General features: G+C 42.7%; 1 protein-coding gene and 1 pseudogene across 4 annotated transcripts in view; one reads left to right on the forward strand and one right to left on the reverse strand.

Annotated features, from left to right (window-relative positions):
• The window catches only part of SGCZ (sarcoglycan zeta), a 547,569-nt gene that overhangs the window by 90,587 nt on the left and 436,007 nt on the right, over window positions 1-20,975 (forward strand). The gene's annotated exons all lie outside the window — the stretch shown is intronic.
• LOC310742716 (small ribosomal subunit protein eS25-like) lies at window positions 17,128-17,536 on the reverse strand (annotated as a pseudogene). Its single transcript has one exon. The product of its transcript is annotated as a small ribosomal subunit protein eS25-like (transcript).

The raw sequence follows: 20,975 nt of genomic DNA on the forward strand, positions 1-20,975 counted from the left end.
GTGTATTAGCGCTAGTTTCCTTGGTGTTAGGTACCACCTGTAGGTGTGTTTCAGTGTGAGTTCTTTTCTTTTCGTCGATATGGATTTAAAGGGGGGTTTAGACCACATTAACCCCACTCAATGGACCAGAAGCTCCAACTGTTAAAGTTGAATAAGAGGGCTTTAAATGTGTGGTAGAGGATATCTGAGAAAATTCTGCAAAGAATTTCTGTGGCGGTGGGATAAAACTAAATCTCAGCAATTTTTCCTCAGAGAAATATCATCTGAGACATTGGGGCACAGCTCCACTTATTACAGGCGTTATATTAGACACACCGAGGAAGTAAGGCTCCTTTCCCCTACATTTCCCCCTCACCCAAATGGGCACGTTGATATTGACCCATCTCGGCAGCAAGGGGCAGTGGTGGGAAATAATCAAGTTCATAATTTTCATCTCTGCTGCAGGTCCTCCTTCTGGATAACCCATTTTGGGGTCGTCCCCTCCTGCAGTTATGCAAAGAACTAACTTTGATGGTAAAACATATTGAAATAATGCCTGGTTTTATTACAGCTTCTGTTCAAAGAAGCAGCAAATTACACAGCACTCATATAGCACCCATTAAAATTCATGTTATGACTCATCAATCACAGAAAGTCTTAATAGATAAAAATAACAAAAATTGAAACTGAGAAGAATGAACGAAAATTAGTTCTAGCCACTGAGGCTTTCCTTCTAATATATCCTTTTTTATGTTGCCTGTAGAAAAAAAAAAAAATGTTTATCTCTTTTTTGCCTCCCCTCCCTCTAAAACCCAGTGTGGGTTTTCAAGGACAATTTCTTTCTTAACATTATCTGTGCTAAGGCAAACATTTCCTCTGTTGCTAAGCAACAACTATTTGTTTCTTTAATGAGAGACCACTTTAGCAGTGTTCCTTGCCATTGCTGCTGTTGTTAAAAAGCCTCCGTTAATATATAATTTATTTGAATTTAGAGTAGACCCGTGCTTCTGTGAAGCATTGCAAACCTATCGTTTTAACCTCCAAGCATTTGGAACAATGAAATCTATTTCAGAAACGAGCAATGAATTGGGGACTTTTGAAAGCGGTTGTCATGATGAACTTTTCAGATTGCTGCATTCGGAGCCATGAGGAGGAAGCTGAACAGGGAGTCTGCTTTATTGCGAAGAATTTGTGATCAGCTTCTTCAGTGCTACTTTGTTTTTTATTTAAAACCTACCGTATATTAGAAATTGTGTTCATGGTGGCTAACAAAACAGAAAGCAGCATGGTTTGGATCTGTTGGGGGGGTGCTTTGCTCCCCAATCAGGATTATAGCAGACTTACCAAAAAAAAGTTTGGTGAGAGGAATGGAAATGAAACCTTGTAAAGTTGACCAGAAAAGTGAAATTGCCCAGGTGGGGCTTGATGGCTTGAGAAGCAGGTGTGTGATGCCTCAGCTGGAGTAGGCTCAGGTGAGGGTCAGATGCCTCGTAAAGCCTTCTAAAAACTCGTAAAGCCCAGAGTATATAACAGGAAGACCATCCCAGCCAGGCCTTCGCTGGAAAATGTTGATCACTTCACTGGACCGGTCATGTTGTGCAGATGCCTGATTATCGTCTTCCAAAGCAACTACTCTATTCCCAACTTAAAAATAGAAAGCGTAATGCTGGTGGTCAACAAAAGAGGTTTAAAGACTGTCTCAAGGCAGATTTTTAAAAATGTAGTATAAACACCTACAATTGGGAAATACTAGCCTGCAAGCGCTCCAATTGGAAAACAGCCTTTACCAATGGTGTCATGGGCTTTGAAGACACTCGAACTCATGATGCAAGGGAGAAACATGCTGTGACGAAGGCACGCCTGGCAAATCCACACCATGATCAACTCCCACCCAGAAACCAATGTCCCCACTGTGGAAGGACGTGTGGATCCAGAATTGGCCTCCACAGTCATTTACGGACTCATTGTTAAAACCGTGTTTATGGAAGACAATCTTACTTGGCTACGAATGATCGCCAAAGAAGAAGGAGGAATATACATGGTGGACAACATAATATAGTATAATATAAACAGGGTTGATGCTACACAAAAGAAATAGCATACTAATTTTCACTTGCTTGCACTTCTCTCTCTCTCTCTCTCTCTCTCTCTCTCTCTCTCTCTCTCTCCCTCTCCATATACAAACACACACTTGTTTCCATATTTCAGTTATCTTCAAATAGGCTATGTAGTATGAAATAGCTTGCGCAATGTGATGCAAAATGTATATCTCCTGTCAATATAGTGCTACAACCATAAATGCTGGGTCTTCTACAGTTGTGCTGTTACATCTGTTAGCTTATCACATCCGTTTCACTTATCCAGTGAGTCAATAGACATACCACTGATTCTTAGACTGTGGTTCAAGCACCACCAATTATCTCCATTGTGCTTTCAAGTGGTCCATCAGACCATGACCAAAACAATGGGATGAATGCTGAAGGTTTCTTTCTTCAGAACAAACTGATGAGACTCTTTCAACACTCCAGTACAGCTGAATTGAATGCATTGTATTTGCATGGTGAGATGCCAATGAGATTATTTGTTGACAAGACATAACTGTTTGGAGCTGATTATAACATTACAGCTACTATGGTTCAGTGGCACAGAGTATGTATATGTCTGGCAATATCAGTTGCTACCTCCCATTCCTTTCCCTCCTTCACATTCAGTTTTTGCTTAGACTTTTAAAAACAAACAAAACCACTTTAAAGCCATTCTAGGGGTACTCCCCACACCGCTGAGCCAATTTTGCAGTGGGAAGAGAAAGGGGGAAAATCCCTTTGTGCAAGCAGAGGTCTTTTCTTGGGGCTTCTGCTGACAGGGATACTTAGATAACTCCCACCTCTTGAATTTAACTTTGAAACTTCCTGTCAAATAATCACAGATTAAAATATGGTGGCCCTCAAAGAAAAAGCGAATGAGAATAATGGTCTCAAGCAAACAAAATTTAAGAATAATTGAATATTCCAATGATTATTATATATATATATATATATATATATATATATATATATATATATATATATATATATATATAATTTGTCCAGATGGAAGTAATTTAGCAGTGGTGATGCTTAATTAGCAATTGAATAGAATGTTGATCTCTTCCTGTGTCATTCAGCTTCCAGGCATGCAAAATAGTAAAGCGCACCAGTTTGTTCATTGATCTGCTTTGTAATTGTCTCAGCATGTTTAATGCTATGAGGCTTGACCTTCTTTAACTTCGTCTGGAATGTGTCCTGTGTTTTCAGGTCACTTTTGCAACAGGTGGGGGCAGACATTTTTTGAAAGAAAGCTCTCGTTTCCACCCACTTGTTTGGAACTACACTAGCTAATCATGCCTGATATTGAACATCAAGGATATCCATTCCATAGCAGTACATCTCCTACTATCTTCCTTAAATATGTCGCCATTAAATCCAGTCAAGAAAGGAAGTAAATGTAATGAGTCAAGATATTTGGGTGTCATAATTGTCACATCCATTTGGTCATGGCTGTGTAACTTTTGTAACCATCTTGATAGTAAAAACTGCATTGGGAAGGAAGACTTCAGTCTTAAGGATCTGCTGTCATCCTTTGTTCTGCACCATATTTGGGGGGAAGTAACTCGCTTTCCTTTGCCTTTTCTCTGAACACAGGCTAGTGCACATGAAACGCTGGTTTGGTGCCAGTGCTGTATAAAGTGAGAGAACTACTATGGAATTCTTTATTTGTTCTAGCTATAGGCCATTACGAACAAACAAGGAACGAAAAAGCAGACACACAGGGAGACATCAGGAAGAGAAGCTAAAAATAGGTAGCAAATGTACAATACAGACTCCAGTCCAGCAGAATAAATGGGAAATGCCAGTGTGTTGTTGCATTCCTTCCAGTGCTTCCCATTAAGCTTCTCTGGTGCCCAATCTCCTCTCCAATGCTTTCTGAATAGAGTTTAAAGAGCAATGTAGAGTTCCATGCAGGCAGCTTCTGAAAAGGAAACTGTAGGGGGGGTAGGGAAATCAAGGGCACATCTGAGTAACTGCTTTGTGATGCACTCAGAACCTAATTTCCCCCCCTATAGTCCTTGTTTAGGTTTCTCTCCTGGTTGACTCAAATCATCCCAAATTCACTCCCGAGTACAATGTTGTATTAAAAGCTTGACATAGCCAGACTTCTGATGAAGCACTTCCCCAGCTGTTCCATTTTATGGCCAGCTAGGTTTTCAGCACCTGTTGAGGCTCATTATTTTTATTTTCTAGTCAACTCATCATGCGCTGAAAATTGATCAGGCCACAAACAGAGCAATCAGCAGTAACACAATCTGAATTTGCCACATGCTCAAGGTCAATTTGGGGTTAGGTAAATTGGCTCTACATCTGCCCTATATATCGTACCACATTGCAAATGAAGCTGTAGACTCTCCTCCAAATGCACTGGGCAGGCAGAATTGAGGGAAGAGGGTTAAGGCCAAGTTCTCATTGAGACTCAAGGGGGGATTATTAAGTCTTAGTTCTCACAGGGAGGTTTGGGCCATAACATTTCACACTGCAAGTGTAAACTCATATGACTGAACAGGTTTTGTACATAATAGTTCACTGCACAAAAACTACCAGCGGGTGAGGGAGAAGACTAGACATGGATTCATATTCTTGATGCTAAGTTTTGTATTTTCAGGGGATTTTTATTCAGTCATGCAAGCACCCCCACCTGCAATCTGGGCTGGAGCAGCCCAGACACAGGTTTATCACCCCAGTGAAAGCCAAACTATTAAGTGAAAACTCTCTCTTTCTCTTTCTCTCTCTGTGTGTGTGTTAGTTCCAGAATTCTCTAGACACTTCTTTAATAAATACAAAGCAGCGGTAAGTGGCTTCCAGATTGAATGTAGGACTCGTAGGGTGTGTGTGTGTCAGGGGAACACATGATTGCTTAACCCTTCCCTTGCTGCTTCCTCAGAGCTACCCCCACTCCTGCTTGTAGGAAAGGACTAATGGAAGGAAACGGCTTGCAGGGAAAATGTTTGAAAGCCTCTCTTCCTTGCTGGCCCTTTGATTGTATTTAAAGTGAACTGATTGGGAAAGATATATGGAAATATTGCAAATAATATTATTAGGTAGTTTGCACGTGATAACTGTACCCAAATCCCCTTGAAACTAATGGAATCTAGACTTGTTCCGCACAACCATGCTCATGATTTTGCAAAGGCACCTGATGAATGTAGGAGCTGACACTTAAAAAAAAAAATTACTGTAAGCATTGTATCTGTGGGGGTTTGATCTCAACAGCTCATTCATAAATACAAGCCATCATTTGAACATGTATCTTGTCAGTCAACCCTAAGTTGCAACTAACATTTGGTGGACTGTGCCCTGCTATGTTTATACAAAAATAATAGCACTCGTCAAGCTAAGGAGAGATAGATATTTCCCACAGAATTTATTATAGGCAAGCACAACAGGACCTCAGCCTTACCAGCAGGACCCCCAGGCAACACAGTTGTAAATAAGAAAGTGATCTGTATTTTCATTTTTATATGCCTAATCTAAATGGACACTAATTTATATGTGCATAACATTATTGTGGGTGATTCCCCCCTTCACTATTGAATAAGTTTTCATTCTGATGAAGAGATTTTGAAATCTACAGCAGACAGTAATTAACTTTATTGTGTAACCTTCTTCCATAAGTAGCATTTCTTATTGCCTACTATAACATTTATTTGATGGAAAAGCTAACAGCTGTGACCTAATTGCTCTTAGACTCATTGGCTTTCCAAGAACATGTATATTCTCTTTGTAACGAAAGTTGCATCTTATGGAGAAAAACAGGCACATGGGAAAAGCTGGTCCTCTGCTTTTAACTTATGGGGAAGAACCGTAGTCCAGTGGTAGAGCATATGGTTTGCATGCTGAAGGTCCCATGTTCAGTTCCCAGCAGCTCTAGGTACAGCTGGAAAAGATCCAGTTCAGCACCCTGGAGAGCTCCTTCCAGTCAGCACAGACAATACTGAGCTAGACTGATCAATGGTCCCATTGGATCATGGGCTAGGGCAGTCATTCACAAACTGTGCGCTGGAGCACAGTAGTGGGATATGAAAGAGCCACTCATGTGCCACAAGCAATTAACAAATTCAATACTGAAAGGATACTGTGAACTTTCAGGGTGTGCTTCTCTCCTTCCTCCCACAATCAGACTCCTATGAAGGCCAATGATTTTGCTGTGATTAAATTATCCAGTCACATGTGAGGGACAGACTCGTCAGCAGATCCTTCAGGGAAGGTCAACTGTTACATCTCTGAAACTTAAGCATGGCTTGAATTGGAGGCCTATTAGTAGGGCGACACATATCCCTGATTAACTGATGTTAATTTTATTGTGCTGCATATTTCACTTTCAGTCAAATATGTGAGACACACATATGGTCTAAACGGCCTTTGCCAAGTATACCTGAAGGAGCGTCTCCACCCACATTGTTCAGCCTGGACACTGAGGTCCAGCTCCAAGAGCCTTCTGGCAGTTCCCTCACTGTGAGAAGTGAAGTTACAGGGAACCAGGCAGAGGGTCTTCTGGGTAGCCATGCCCACCCTGTGGAATGCCCTCCCATCAGATGTCGAAGAAATAAACAACTATGACTTTAGAGGATTTCTGAAGGCAGCCCTGTATAGGGAAGTTTTTAATGTTTGATGTTTTAGTGTTTTTCATATTTTGCTGGAAGCCGGCCAGAGTGGCTGGGGCAACCCATTCAGGCAGGCAGGCAGCATAATAATAATAATAATAATAATAATAATAATAATAATAATATACTCTGAACTAGAATAATTCTTTCGTCAAATAAAATTATTTTCTTTCTCTCCATTCCTACTATTTTGACTGGTTTTGGCATATCAATCCTTGTATTTAACAGGCTCTTCCCTAGAAAAATATTGATACCTAACAATTCAGCGAATCAAAAAAGATAATATAACACTGCTGCTTGACACTGTCCCTTATTAATAACATCTAATTGACTTTCATTTGAAGCTTTTCAGCTGGATTACATGATCTTTGTGCAAATGTCTGCTCCATAAAAATACGACCTGCATGCTAATCTTTCTCTTCCCATTAGAAGTAATAAACATGTTTGCTGAAATGGGCTGCCGATTTTTATAATACCCCTGGAAGCATTTCTCATCTATTTTTAAAGCCTGTTAATAGTAGGTTTGCTGAAATGGTAACTGGTAGGCTTTCATTTTCATTTGGAGATTGGGGGTGACGCCCTGGCATAAGTGATAACAGATGTAAAGGATTTGGCAAATATTAGGAGAGTGAACACTCCGACCACTTTCTAAATCTGTGTTTCTTGATACAGCGTGCAACTGAATGCCTTTATTACACCAGTGAAAACATGTGCAAACACATACTTGCTTTTCTTGGAATGCAGTTTGAAAACAAATACAGAATGCCATGCTTCCCTATTTAATTTGAGATGAATTCAGGGAGACACTGGGGCAGTTCATCCTTGACTTGACACAGAGTGAACTTGGGCTTGAAGAGTGTTTGTGCCAAGACCACATGATTGATGTCATACATCACGGAATGCAAACATAAGGAACATTTTACCCAGTATCTGAGTTATTTCCAGGACAACTTGAAAAGAAAGTGAGAATAATTATCACAATGAGAAGCATTAGTAAGAATGAGTGAAGAAACACTGAATATCCACTAAATCAGAGAAAGGTCCTTATATAGGTAAACGATTCTATTATGTCCTCTCCTCTTCTGTTTCTTCTTCTGCATGGAACAGTAACGGTCATACAGAGCAATCCTGTGCAGAGAATTCATAGAATCATAGGGTTAGAGGGACCTGAGAGTCATCGTCCAACACCCAGCAATTCAAGAATATGCAGTTGTTCCATACGGGGATCAAACCTGCAACCTTGGCATTATCAGCACTACGCTCTAATCAACTGAGCTATTTGACCACCCTGTTTCCTAGGAAGTAGGTCCCACTAAGTGTGTTTGGGACTGCAGGCTCACTTCCAGGGAAACAGTCTCAGGGTTGCTCTGTAAGTGGATAATAAGAGAAGGAACAAAAGCAACAGCACATAATATGGAAATAAGCAGATAAATGGCATTGACAGGGAAAACATAGAAAGCAAGGTGAAAGAGATTAAGAATGACAAACTAGTTTGTGATAAATGGATTCCTACTTGAAAAGCTCCATCCATAGATGCTTTAATTAAAGAGTCACTAATTCTCCACCAATGCCAGGTGCAGGCATCTAATTGCATCTGTCAGAATAAAAGTAAATGAGATTCTTCTGAGAGTCCTTTTCCAGCAGAAAAAAAGAGCAATTCCATCTGCCTCAATTGCATCTGCATATTCTCAGAAGCTCCTGGCGTATCATAAACCTCATGATGTAGATGGTGTTACTCCCAAATTGCATTCTCCCCCTCTCCCGCAAAAAAATATATGAATCTGGTGTTTAGCGGAAAGGCACTAAATGGATTTGTGTAAAAATTACCTTAGACTCTCAATGATGCAATGGATTGTCATAACAGAATGTTAAATTCCATCAAGGCAAGAGTAAATCAATTTCAAAAAGGGAGGGAAATTGCAACAGTAATTCTCTTTATAGAAGCCCAAAATTTTTAGCCCTCTTCAGGCATAAAGAAGGAAAGCAAATACAGAGGGGCTGCTGACCTATGCACATAGCCCCACTCCCATCATTGGCCTCTCATCTCAGTCATGTGCCTTTTCTACTCTGGAAGCTCCTCCCACAATTGAGAATTCTAGATGATCTAGAACGTTTGAATGTAAACAAATCACTAACAACAGCAACAAAACATGGTAGTGGGGAGTCATCCTCCAGTCACTCCATTCCATTGCCCTTCTCGTTTTCACACACATTCAGGGCTGGAGTCAGATGCAGGTCAGCACGAAAGAAGCAGTGTAGTTAAGACTTTATTCAAGGTCTTGCCCCTATGGAGCAGTTACTAGGACTGATGGTCCCTGCCTCGCACCCTTTCTAAGGCTCCTCATCTCCCAGATGTTTCTCAAGCAGTCTCAAACTGTGTGCACTTCTGGCCTCTTTTCCGCCCTCCTCATTATTCTGTGCACTCTTGGAGCTCAGGAGGGGAGGGAGCTTGTTGCAGCAGGAGAGGGAGAGTCCCCGAATTCTTCTGCAGTCTCTTGAACCCCCTCCTCTGCTTCAGCCTTGGAGTTTCAACTGCTACCTGTCACAGGCTCTTCCTGCTCACTAAACCCTGTTGCCCCTCCAGCATGCAGCCCTCCTAACTAATCTTCTCCCTCTGACCTCTCCTCAGTGTCCCACCACCAATCCCCTGGCTCTGAGCCTTCTTTCTCTGAGATTTCCCTTGGGGGTTCCCCATCAGCTGCCTCCCACCACTCCCCTTCATCCAGCCAGTCCCTGACACACACACATGTGAATTTGCACTCTCTGCCCATTGACCATGCTAGGTCCCCATTGAACCCTTTGTAGACTTCCTTCCTCACTTAGGTTCCACTCCACAAAACATGCTTGTCCTTCTGCAAATGTTGGTGTTACCCCAAACATGCCAGGAGCTCCTTTTTGTGCTTGGGTAGTGTTTTCATGGCTAGCGTTTTCATGCAGAATGCCACGGCAAGGCTCCTTACGGGGTCCTTGCCACGGGATCACATTCATCCAGTGCTTTACCAACTGCACTGGCTCCCAGTGGAGTACAGGGTCAGGTTTAAGGTGCTGGTTTTGACCTTTAAAGCCCTATGCGGCCTAGGACCCTCGTACCTACGGGACCGCCTCTCCTGGTATGCCCCGCGGAGGATCTTAAGGTCCACAAATGACAACATTTTGGAGGTCCCAAGTCGCAAGGTGGTTAGATTGATCTCAACTAGAATCATAGAATCATAGAATCATAGAATCATAGAGTTGGAAGAGACCACAAGGGCCATCGAGTCCAACCCCCTGCCAAGCAGGAAACACCATCAGGGCACTCCTGACATATGGTTGTCAAGCCTTTTCAGTACCGGCCCCGACTTGGTGGAACGCTCTGTCACAAGAGACTAGGGCCCTGCGGGACTTGACATCTTTCCGCAGGGCCTGCAAGACACAGCTGTTCCGCCTGGCCTTTGGTTTGGACTCAGTCTGACCCTTATGTCTTCCCTCCCCTAACTGTTTTGATTTATGGGCTACTTTTAAAATGACGCTGCTTTTTAAATTGCATTTTAACCTGTATTTTAAATTGGGTTTTTTGTTTGTTTGTCCCCCCCCCCATTATGTTTCCATTGTAATTTTACTGGTGTTAGCCGCCCTGAGCCCGGCTTTGGCCGGGGAGGACAGGGTATAAATAGAGAAATGGCAACAACTATACCAGTCTGAACTGCTTCCCACACCCAGGGTTGTATCTAACTAAGAAGTGTGCATGCACACGAAAGCTCATACAACTCAGTTTGTCTCTAAGGTGCTACTGGAAGGAATTTTTTAATTATTATTTTGTTTAAGCTATTAAGTTAGTCATCATAGCCAATACTTTCAGTGGGTCTACTCTAAGTGAGACTAACATTGGCTACAGTGCTCAGATTGTGCTATCTAATAGGAAAAGTATTTTTATTGTTGTTTATACAACAAAAAAGGATTCACATATGCGGTCGGGAGTTTTGTCGTCGAGCAAACATAAAGTGAATGAAGCCACTTTTTAAAACCGTGGCTTGTACGAACATCCATCAAAACCACTCTGGCGAAAACAGCCCAGAAAGCCTTGACACAGCACCCCATGCCTGCTTGCTCCTTTCTGCTGTGGTGTAAGTGTACCTGTGGCATGCTGATCACAATGATTTGCATTTAAATGGCACAGAGACTCTGGAGCTGAGATTGCCCTCCCTGCGGGCTATCTCTTGCATAGTTAAGCAAAAGTCCACTAGAGCCAGGGATTTCTTCCCATCGCCAGCACTTGAAACAATTAATAACGATAATGATTAAACTCTTCCACTGAAAACTAAATTGTTTCTTAATTAACACGAATGGGCTATTAAAGCATTGATTTAACAGATAAAGTAACTTAAAGCATCGAGATTGCCATGCTTATGAAATACTAATTAATATTAGATGAGTTAATTGATGCTGTAGCCGTGTTGTCAAAATGTCAACTCAAAGTCAGGCGAGTTTTAAGACTGTGGTTTTGTATTTTCATTGCATAACATCACGCCATCATAATCTTTGCCCTAATCCAAAGTTCTCCATGTGTACTGGGAGCTGCAGGCAAGCAGGGGACTTTCTCATTCATTTCACCTTTGTGCCAATGTCTGAAGAATAAAAATATATACCATATTTTTCGCCCTATAGGACGCACTTTTTCCCCTCCAAAAATGAAGGGGAAATGTGTGTGCGTCCTATGGGGCGAATGCAGGCTTTCGCTGAAGCCTGGAGAGCGAGAGGGGTCAGTGCTCACCGACCCCTCTCGCTCTCCAGGCTTCAGGAAGCTATCCCCCCAGCCCGGCAAGCTCCCAGAGCGATGCGCGCAGCTTCGCCATCGCTCTGGGACCCATTCTGGGGGCTGGGGTCAGGGGAAGCTCGGGCTTCCCCCACCCCCTGCCCCGCAAGCTCCCAGAGCGATGCCAAAGCTGGCTTCCCCCGCCCCAGTCCCGTGCCTGGGGGGGGGGGGGGAATAAAGTTTTTTCCCTTTATTCCCCCCCCCCCCAAATCTAGGTGCATCCTATGGGCCGGTGCGTCCTATAGGGCGAAAAATACAGTAGATACATATGTAGAGAGAGAAAGAGAGAGAGAAATCAAGAGTGTTATGGAGTTGTGGTTTGCAATGGCTAGTGACAGATGCCAATAAATATCTCAATCTGTGTGGTTGTCGATTATCATAGCCATCATTTGCAAAGGGCATCATAACTACACATGGGCTTGTCTCCAGTGCTCTGCATACGTAGTTCTGCTGGTAACTGCACATCTTCTGTTTCCTCTCCTCCCCCAAATTTGCTCCAGAAGGTCCCAAACCCACCCAGAACTGATTTTAAGGTTGCACCAGGAGGCGGACCTTAGGGACAAGAGGGAAGCAGGAACCTCCATGGCTCACACAGACATCCATTGCAACAGCTGAATTTTGCCACTGCATATGGCCCACAGCTTTCATTATGAAGCTAAACGGGAATCTGTGGCCCATTAACAAGCTGGCATTTCTCTTCACAGAGTGGAGGAACAGGCATATACTCATTCCCTATTACCATACCTTAAACCTAACGTGCAAATGAAGTGCTCCACTTGGACGTTAATATGTACACACTCCCAGTTTGTGCAATATTCTTTTACTGCTTTTGAGAAGGGGAGGAAGAATAATGTGAATTGGGGCTTGGCACATATGGGCCTTGATTGTGCCACATTCTGAGCATGGTGGAATCGGAGAGTCTGATCTTTCAAGTGAAGTGGATCTCCAATCTAGTAGGTTCATGAACCTTTGGGACAATGAGAAATCAGGGGAATGTTGCTTTGAATCTTATTGAAGGGTGAATGCATTCTCAGCTGTGAAAGACCCCCAATCCATCACAGTTAGAAAAAGGATCACTCTTGTGTACGTACTGCACTCCTTGTTGCAAGGTTTAGTACTTGTGGGTCTTATCATCAGGGCCGTCTTTACCCTGGGGCGCAAGAGCACCCTGGTGCCAAATTCTGGGGGCCAGCTGCCGCTGAAGCCACCTAAGCATATTCTATGTGGCAGCGAAGTCAGCGGCACCTTTGACATGACTGATCTCATGCCGCCTGCCTGCCTTCTCCCATTCATGGCAGGTGTTGTGAGGTGCCCGCGCGATGGGTGGCTGCTGGCTTGATTTTGGGGGAGCCTCTTATTTGGCCACTGGGAGGAGGAGGGGGAGGCGCCACCGCCTTTATTTCCCGCCGGAATCTTGGAAGGAAAGGCGGCAGTGGCAAGGGCACCAGAGCGAGAGGTGCCAAGGGGCGGCCGCCTGCCTGGACATGCGCTGAGGCTTGGCTTGCATGCCTCCCTGCCTAAGAGCAGCACTATATATGAACAAACGAGGCCTATAATCAACCACATTGTATAAAAAAATTAATCAGGCAATAAATTGCTTTGCTTTGCTCACCCAAGGAATTCTGTAAAGGAGCAAAGCAGGAATTTAAATTTTAAGAGCTGTGCTTTTTATATTTGAGACAGGAGAAGACAGGACTCTTGTGATGTACCATAACTTTGCCGCAGAAAGTTTTCTTAACAGTACATATTTATGCTGAGGTTGATGATCTATATGTATTAGTGAGCATTTGGGACAACTAGCTGTTTATACACTGCAATATCCAGTGGTCAAAACTGTCATGTTAACTTGCTTTCACTGGACTTTCGCCCCTGTCTGCTTAATGTGCATACCTAATATATTCTATGTCTGCCTGCTTGCACATATGTTCTGTTCATGCATTTCTTTTGTAGAGCTGGAGAATGGATTCAATTGCTTTATTCTTTGGGGCATTTCTTTACTTATTTGCTTTTAAGAAATGCAGCAGGGGGAAAGAACCTTGTTGTGTTTCAAGCTGCTAATGTGTGCATAGCCAAATAGTTCTCCCAAATGATAAAAACCAAATCCTGGACACTAATCCAGCCAGCATCACTGTAAAAAAAGAAAAAGAAAAGAAGGAATCCACATTTTCTTGTTTGTTTACATATGGGTGACCTTGCCATGATGTACAAGTAAACCCCTTGATCTCTGGAGGGAAGGAATTGGATAGCTATGGAGGAGACTAATTCACAAGATCACTGAATATGATAGGAATTGGTTTCTTCCCATGTGATAAACTGCAGCTCTTATCAGATCGTTTTGTTGCTTGAAGCCATTATCACAGATCAGTTATCATGCAATGCTCTATCTTATCATATCCGCCCATCATCTAACAAGGGAGAGGCAGGCTTGAATGTGATAAGAAAGAACAATCCGCTTTAGTAGTAGATTTCTGATAATGACTTCACAGTTAAAAGGGGGGAGAGAGAGATAGCCATAGCTTGTTTTTGCAGCAAAATCCAACATGGAGCACAGATGTATAATTAATCTAGAAGCATTTGTTTACAATAATCATGTAATAAAAAGTTATAATTCCAGAAATAATCATCTAAGGGTGTATGGGGGTGTGAAATATAGCTACCTATATAGCACAGCAAAGGACTAAAGTAGTGGGGCTCATTCAGATAGCTCAATTGAGACCCCTGTATTTCAGGGTTGTGGGTTTGAGCCCCACGTTGTGTGACTACATTCCTGGACTAGATGAAACTTGTGGCCCCTTCCAACTCTGCAATTCTATGATTCTGTGATTCTTTACCCTAGGCAGCTAGGAAAACATGGTTATTCTTGTTAAGGAAAGAAAAAAGTATAACTGGGAAAAACTAATGCAGGCAGAAAAGCTTTACTACAAATGTTATTTTCTAATCAAGATCAGTGCTTGCTCGTAGCAGTCACAACAAAATGCAATCTATATTTGCTTCAGAAGGATTTGTAGAATTAAGATCAGGTGATATCATTAGAATACATTTCAAAGCAATCATAGTGTACTCTGCTCAAAAGATGCACCTTCCAGGTCTTCCTTGGCTAGACAAGAAAGCTCGAATGTATTAGTTGCCAAACTGTGTGCTATGAGAGAACTGTTCTGCAAGAAAGAAATTCATTCATTCATTAAAAGTGCCTATGAACTCAAAGTCCCCACCCACAGGGAAGGTTTCTTGCTACATCTGTACATGGGGTTCTGCTAAGGTTACCAGATTTTTTTCAATGAATCTGGGGACACTTTTCAACTTCAATTGATTTTGTTAGGAGACTGATTTGTAAATCTGGGGACTGTCCCCGGGAAACAGGGACATCTGGAAAAACTGGTGGGAAAAACTGCTCCAGTACAGTGGTACCTCAGGTTACATACGCTTCAGGTTACATACACTTCAGGTTACAGACTCCGCTAACCCAGAAATAGTGCTTCAGGTTAAGAAATTTGCTACAGGATGAGAACAGAAATTGTGCTCCGGCGGTGTGGCGGCAGCAGGAGGCCCCATTAGCTAAAGTGGTGCTTCAGGTTAAGAACAGTTTCAGGTTAAGTACAGACCTCCGGAACGAATTAAGTACTTAACCTGAGGTACCACTGTATATCTGACTATAGTGAAGTGGGGAGAGAGGAAGCCAGATACCCATATTTAGCTTTAACTATCATATCCTTGAAAGTTCACTTGGTGCGATTCTAATAAAGGAGCCTTCCATGTTGCTGCTTTGACATTTAGGTGCTAAACCAGAAGAGGAGGAAGTCCGGCTTACAAAAGGAAGTACATAAGAGTTCGTGCTTTTGTTCGCTACTGACATTGACCTCATTATTCCCCCACTTTAAGAAAGAGAGATCATCAGAGAGCACAATTCTAAACCCCAGATGCATTTGCTAACTCTCCTCCCATAAGATCTTCAAAACTTGAATGGTGGAACAACTTTAAAGGGATCACAGTCATGCCAACCTGGATGAAGGCTGGAAGACAAAGACCTACCAGCTACCTCTCTCTCTTGTCATGATTCTACAGCTGAGTCAGAAAATAAATGAAAATAAATAAATGCAGCATTATAAACAGAATTATTATGACTCACGTTGCTGCGGCTGTAAATTGCAAGTAACCTGATTGCTGTAATTTAGCAAGGGTCTCGGCGTGCATAAGAAGACTTCTGAATGCCGATCTAATGTTAATGTACGCTTGGAAGTGCATTAGAATCAGGGCTCTACTCTGGGCTACATTGAGTTAGAAGAGTGGCATTTCAAATTGATGTGGATGGAACTATGTATCGCCTTCTAAAGAAACTAGTTATTGTGCAAGACCTCTTCTGCATAGTCTGGATTTAGGGACTGCTTTAAAGCAAGGTATATGCACTAGGTTTTCCTGGTGAGATTTTGAGAAACATTTACTGCCTCTGAGAATAGGGAATTTAAACACCTCAAATATGTGCTCTCTAACAAACAAAAGCCATTCCCCGCTATTTGTGGGTGTGAATACTGATTATGGGATTAAAGTGTCCAAATATTTAGAAGTGTTAAACCTTTCTAAATATAGTTGTGCTTTCACATTAGCTAGGTACAGTGCGTTACCCTCTGTACTGATGCAAGAAAGATTTTATGCCTCTGGTTGTAGATGTTATGTTATTGTGGGACCACACAGAGGCCGACTCTGTTACACAGGTCTTAACTATACTGTCCATTTTACGTAGAGATTATGTTGACATTTATGGTAGATTTAAGGAAATCTTTTGATGACCCAAATCCTGGCTATCACAAAGAGGTTTTTGGACACACACATGAAAGTGAATGCAATGAAGTTAGAGAAATCTTGACTTGGAACACCAAGGCCATTAAACTCCCTTGGGTGATCTTGGGTCAGTCACTGCCCAATCTAAAAAGCAGAAGAGCTGATTCTGAAGTTTTCATTTGTTTATAAATATCAAGATGACAGGCTTCTCTGAATAAATTCATGAATATGCCATATCAAGAGCAAATATTCCACTACTGGATTGTGGTTTGTTTGACTTGCAGATGTCAATGTAATATTCTGGGGAAGCCATTCTTCTGTGACATGTTTACCAAACTAGATGATGCTGAACCTCTGCACACATTTTCATACACGATTATTTTTTTAATGTTTCTGAGAAAACCTACCGTGAATGCAATTACGTGCAGTGTTTTTTGAATTTTAGGAAAAGTTGACATTTGTTAACCGTGGAAGTTAACATTTACAAGAATACAGAACCTCATTGCCATTCCTATTCAGCCATGTTAACTTCATTGGGTTGGATCCAGAGTAAGGAAGCAATCCAAGCCCAAGATACCCCCAGCTGAGCAAGTTAGGATCCAGCAGATCTCTGGCTCTGCTGACTGATTGGCAGCTCAGCTAGGGCTATGCTGTCATAACACCCTCATCCTGGCTCAGCCAGGTCATAAAGCTGACGTGAGACTGGCAGATCTTATACTGGCATAAGCTCTGAAAAACTGGCATTCTGGGGAGGTGGCAGGGAAGTGTTGAGAGCAGGACCAGGGGGAGGACTTATGCTGGATCCTAACTCTGTTCAGCTAAGTCACATGACTTGGCAACTTATGCTGGCGAAAAGGGTGGTCTAAGTTTTTTTTCCTCCCCCAGGAGTTCAAATTATTTTATTTTTGTGGTTTACAGAGTCTAAAAACCTCCCAAGAACCTTTTATGCATCACCCCCCTTGCTGTTTCGGGTGTAGATGACCTGGGCTCTGTGCTTGGATACCAGTTTGATTAGGCCTTTGCTGAGAAGCTCCTGGAGTGTGGCTTTAGCCAAGGACCCTCAAATCTTCAGCCTTTCAGAGACCACAGCAGGTGTGATGAGTTTGTAGTCTGGAACCTCCTTGCACTGCTTTTTGTAAGTAGCTTTGTCAAACAGAACAAGGTTGTTCAACTTGTCTCTTACTTTCCCTTTTTGGCCACTTCTTCTTGGCTTTTCCCTTGGACTTGTTGATGGGGTCCTTGTCCTTCTTGGCCAACTTGCCCATGTCCCCCTTCTTATCATCCTTTGGCGACATGGTGCAGTTGGAGCAGCTACCATCACTGCTTCTCAAGGGTGGTCTAAGTTGAACTGGTTTGGATCTGATGTATTCTAAGATACCCCTGCCCATATGGGCCAGTCGTGACCGACTCTAGGGTTGCGCGCTCATCTCGCTCAAGAGGCTGGGAGCCGGCGCTGTCCGAAGACACTTCTGGGTCATGTGGCCAGCGTGACGAAGCTGCTCTGGCGAGCCAGCACCAGTGCCGCACACGGAAACACCGTTTACCTTCCCGCTATAAAGCGGTACCTATTTATCTACTTGCACTTAGGGGTGCTTTCGAACTGCTAGGTGGGCAGGAGCTGGGACCGAACGACGGGAGCTCACCCCGCTGCGGGGATTCGAACCGCTGACCTTACGATCGGCAAGTCCTAGGCACTGAGGTTTTACACACAGCACCACCCGCATCCCTTCTGGTGTATTCTACACCAGCTTAATTTAAGTCATTCTAAATTACACTGCCTTTTTATATTTAGGATTGCTCATTTAGCCATACCTAGAGTAAACCTGGACGCGGTTGGTGCTGTGGTCTCAACCACTGAGCCTCTTGGGCTTGCTGATCAGAAGGTCGGTGGTTCAAATCCCCATGACGGGTGAGCTCCTGTTGCTTGGTCCCAGCTCCTGCCAACCTAGCAGTTCGAAAGCATGCCCCAAAGTGCAAGTAGATAAATAGGTACAGCTGCGGTGGGATGGTAAACGGCGTTTCCGTGCGCTGCTCTGGTCTTGGTGTTCTGTTGCGCCAGAAGTGGCTTAGTCATGCTGGCCACATGACCCGGAAAAATTGTCTGTGGACAAACGTCGGCTCCCTCGGCCAGTAAAGTGAGATGAGCACCGCAACCCCAGAGTCGTCTGCAACTGGACTTAACGGTCAGGGGTCCTTTACCTTTACCTTTTTAGAGTAAACCCATTATAATCCAGTCTGGATCCGCCCTAATATGACAAAGCGAGTGAAAGGCGAAAGCTGTTGTTGCATATAATTGCCCAATGATTGAGCAATGTAATAAGAATATGAGGGGATATTTGGAATTTGAATGCCCCTTCCCCACTCCTGTGCCATCTACATTATACCTCCAGCTGTCCCATTTCTTAATCTTCCACCTTGGTCTCTGCTATGCTGATGCGATGGGGAAATATTTATTTTGCTGCACAGTGAGTGCTAATCAAAGTAGTCATTCAACCTTTTCTCTCTTTAATCAAGGGCTACTTTTCCCATCAGTCTAACACTGATGCGATTGATAATGGGGAAGGTAAAATCAGTTAACATGTAGAGAGCCCTATAGGAAATGCGCTGAAATCGGATTACTCCGGCAAATTACTCTCTAGGCATTTGTACAATTGTGGATTTATTAAAGCACTGATATGGGCAGCATTTCAAAGCCCTGCTGCAGCATCTCTGTTGCATTCATGATTGCCATGAGATGAAACAGACGCAGCAATTGTGTTGCACAAACTGCCTATCAGCTCCCTATCAGCTTGTGTGTAAAAGGGGGCTTAGAAGCTCATGCCGCATACTAATGTTATGAACATGGACTCCGTGTCATAATTCATGAATCATAAAAACTAGGGGGCTCTAAGGCACAGGGAGATCCTGATCATTTATATACAGTATGGTGGGATTTTATTTCCTTTGATTTAGTTTCAGATTTACCGGTATCTCTCCCATTACCATCTATATGGTTGCTATGATTTTAGATTGGATGTAATGACTTAATATCTTTAGGTTTTGTATTCCCTGCCTTAAGTTAGACATATTGCTGACTTTTTGGTATTGTTTACTTGTCTCTGTGGTTCCATAATGATTTGAAATCTGAAATAGTAACAACAATAACTAATTATCATTCTTACCCCTTTCATCTGCATCCTGTGTTGGTTTTTTAAGGTGCCTTTCTGGCATTAGTTCAGCTGCATGCATATGCTCAATAAGATTAAAAAAGCTATTTTGCTTTTGGCTACTTAACATTTGGCCACTTTTCCAACTTGCAATAAAGACAGTGGGTTTGAATGGTTTTACAAAGCACCAAGAATGCACGATCGCAGCAAAATACTGACAACAAAATTTCACCTGCCCAATAAAAAGTGAATGGCTGTGGGGAAATCATAATTGCAAGACAGGCTTTGCTGGGAGGTTTGCCCCTGACCAAAACAGGGGCTGCAACCATGAAGGCCCTGCCTTGTGTCCTAGTCAATCACGCTGTGTTTAAATGGCAAGCACAGCCAGGCTTCCTCAACAGATTCCATAGAAAAGATAGCTTTATATGGGAATACTCTAGTATAGTCTTTGCCAGCCAAGCCCATCAGGCGTTTGGATTACAAGTCCACTTAACATCAGCAAACACAGCCATGCTTGCTGAAGCTGCTGGGACTTGTAGTCCAAACATCTGGAAGGTAAAGGCTGCTATAGCACAAAAAGTAGGTTATCAGTTTTTCTACTTATTTAAGTCCCTGGTGCTGCATTAAGATGTATGGCTGAGGCTTCAGTTCTGCACACTTTTAACTGGGAGCAAGTGTCATTGAATTCAGGGTGACTTACTTCTGAGTAGGCACACATTGGAGTGGGCTACTTATTTGGTCCCAATTCAGCCTAATGTTCGGCCCTAGCTTGTTTTCCTTCAGTACTTGTAGCCAAAAAAACCCCCACGTAGAAAGCCCAAAGAATGCCTTGGTGCCCTGCAAAAGGAATCCAGAGAGGAATGCATAATTACATTATCATATTTATAGAGATCAAAGAAAAGCTGTTCCAGTAGCACAATCGCTAGAGTCATTGTAACGAGAGAGCCAAAGAGGAATGTAATGGAATCTTTTAAGAGGAGACATAGGCATTATTATCATTTATTGTAATGAAGTGCATGTCACCGTGGGTTGTCTTGGTTTTTTATTAAAAAAACTCCTTCATTATTATTGTCAGTTTCCTGGGAATAAATAAAGGATTGTTCACAATTCACTAGATACAAGGTTTTATGGCGTTTAGCTCTCTGTAAACAATGAATGAAGAAGCAGGGAAACTGCTTTTAAAATAAAGACCTCTGTGGCCCATTCACGAGCTTTAGCAATAGGTGCTAATTCAGATGTGTTCAAAGAACTTTTCCTCTTCGTAGAATATTGGAAATTGGTTTTGCATGCCACTTGCTGCCAACATGAATGGCAAAATCGCTCAGGGGAAAATATTGCACATTTCCCTCGACACACACTGCGCATGCATGCTGTAATATATGAAAACAGCAGCAAGGACGCTTCAGGAATGTCTGTTTGGAAACCTTCTCCTTCAATGCATTTGAACCAGGGCATTTGCGGTGCCCTTCCCATGTGTCGCTTTTAGAGATTGGTGCCATTCATCAGGAAAATGGCAACAGACTGCCTAATTATAAACTTCCTTTGCTAATGATTAATAAGCAGCAAGGTAGTTTGTTAGAACGTTAAA

This window comes from Podarcis filfolensis (genome assembly GCF_964270895.1).
Source record: "Podarcis filfolensis genome assembly, chromosome: 9".
In the NCBI taxonomy this organism is placed as follows: Eukaryota; Metazoa; Chordata; class Lepidosauria; order Squamata; family Lacertidae; genus Podarcis; species Podarcis filfolensis.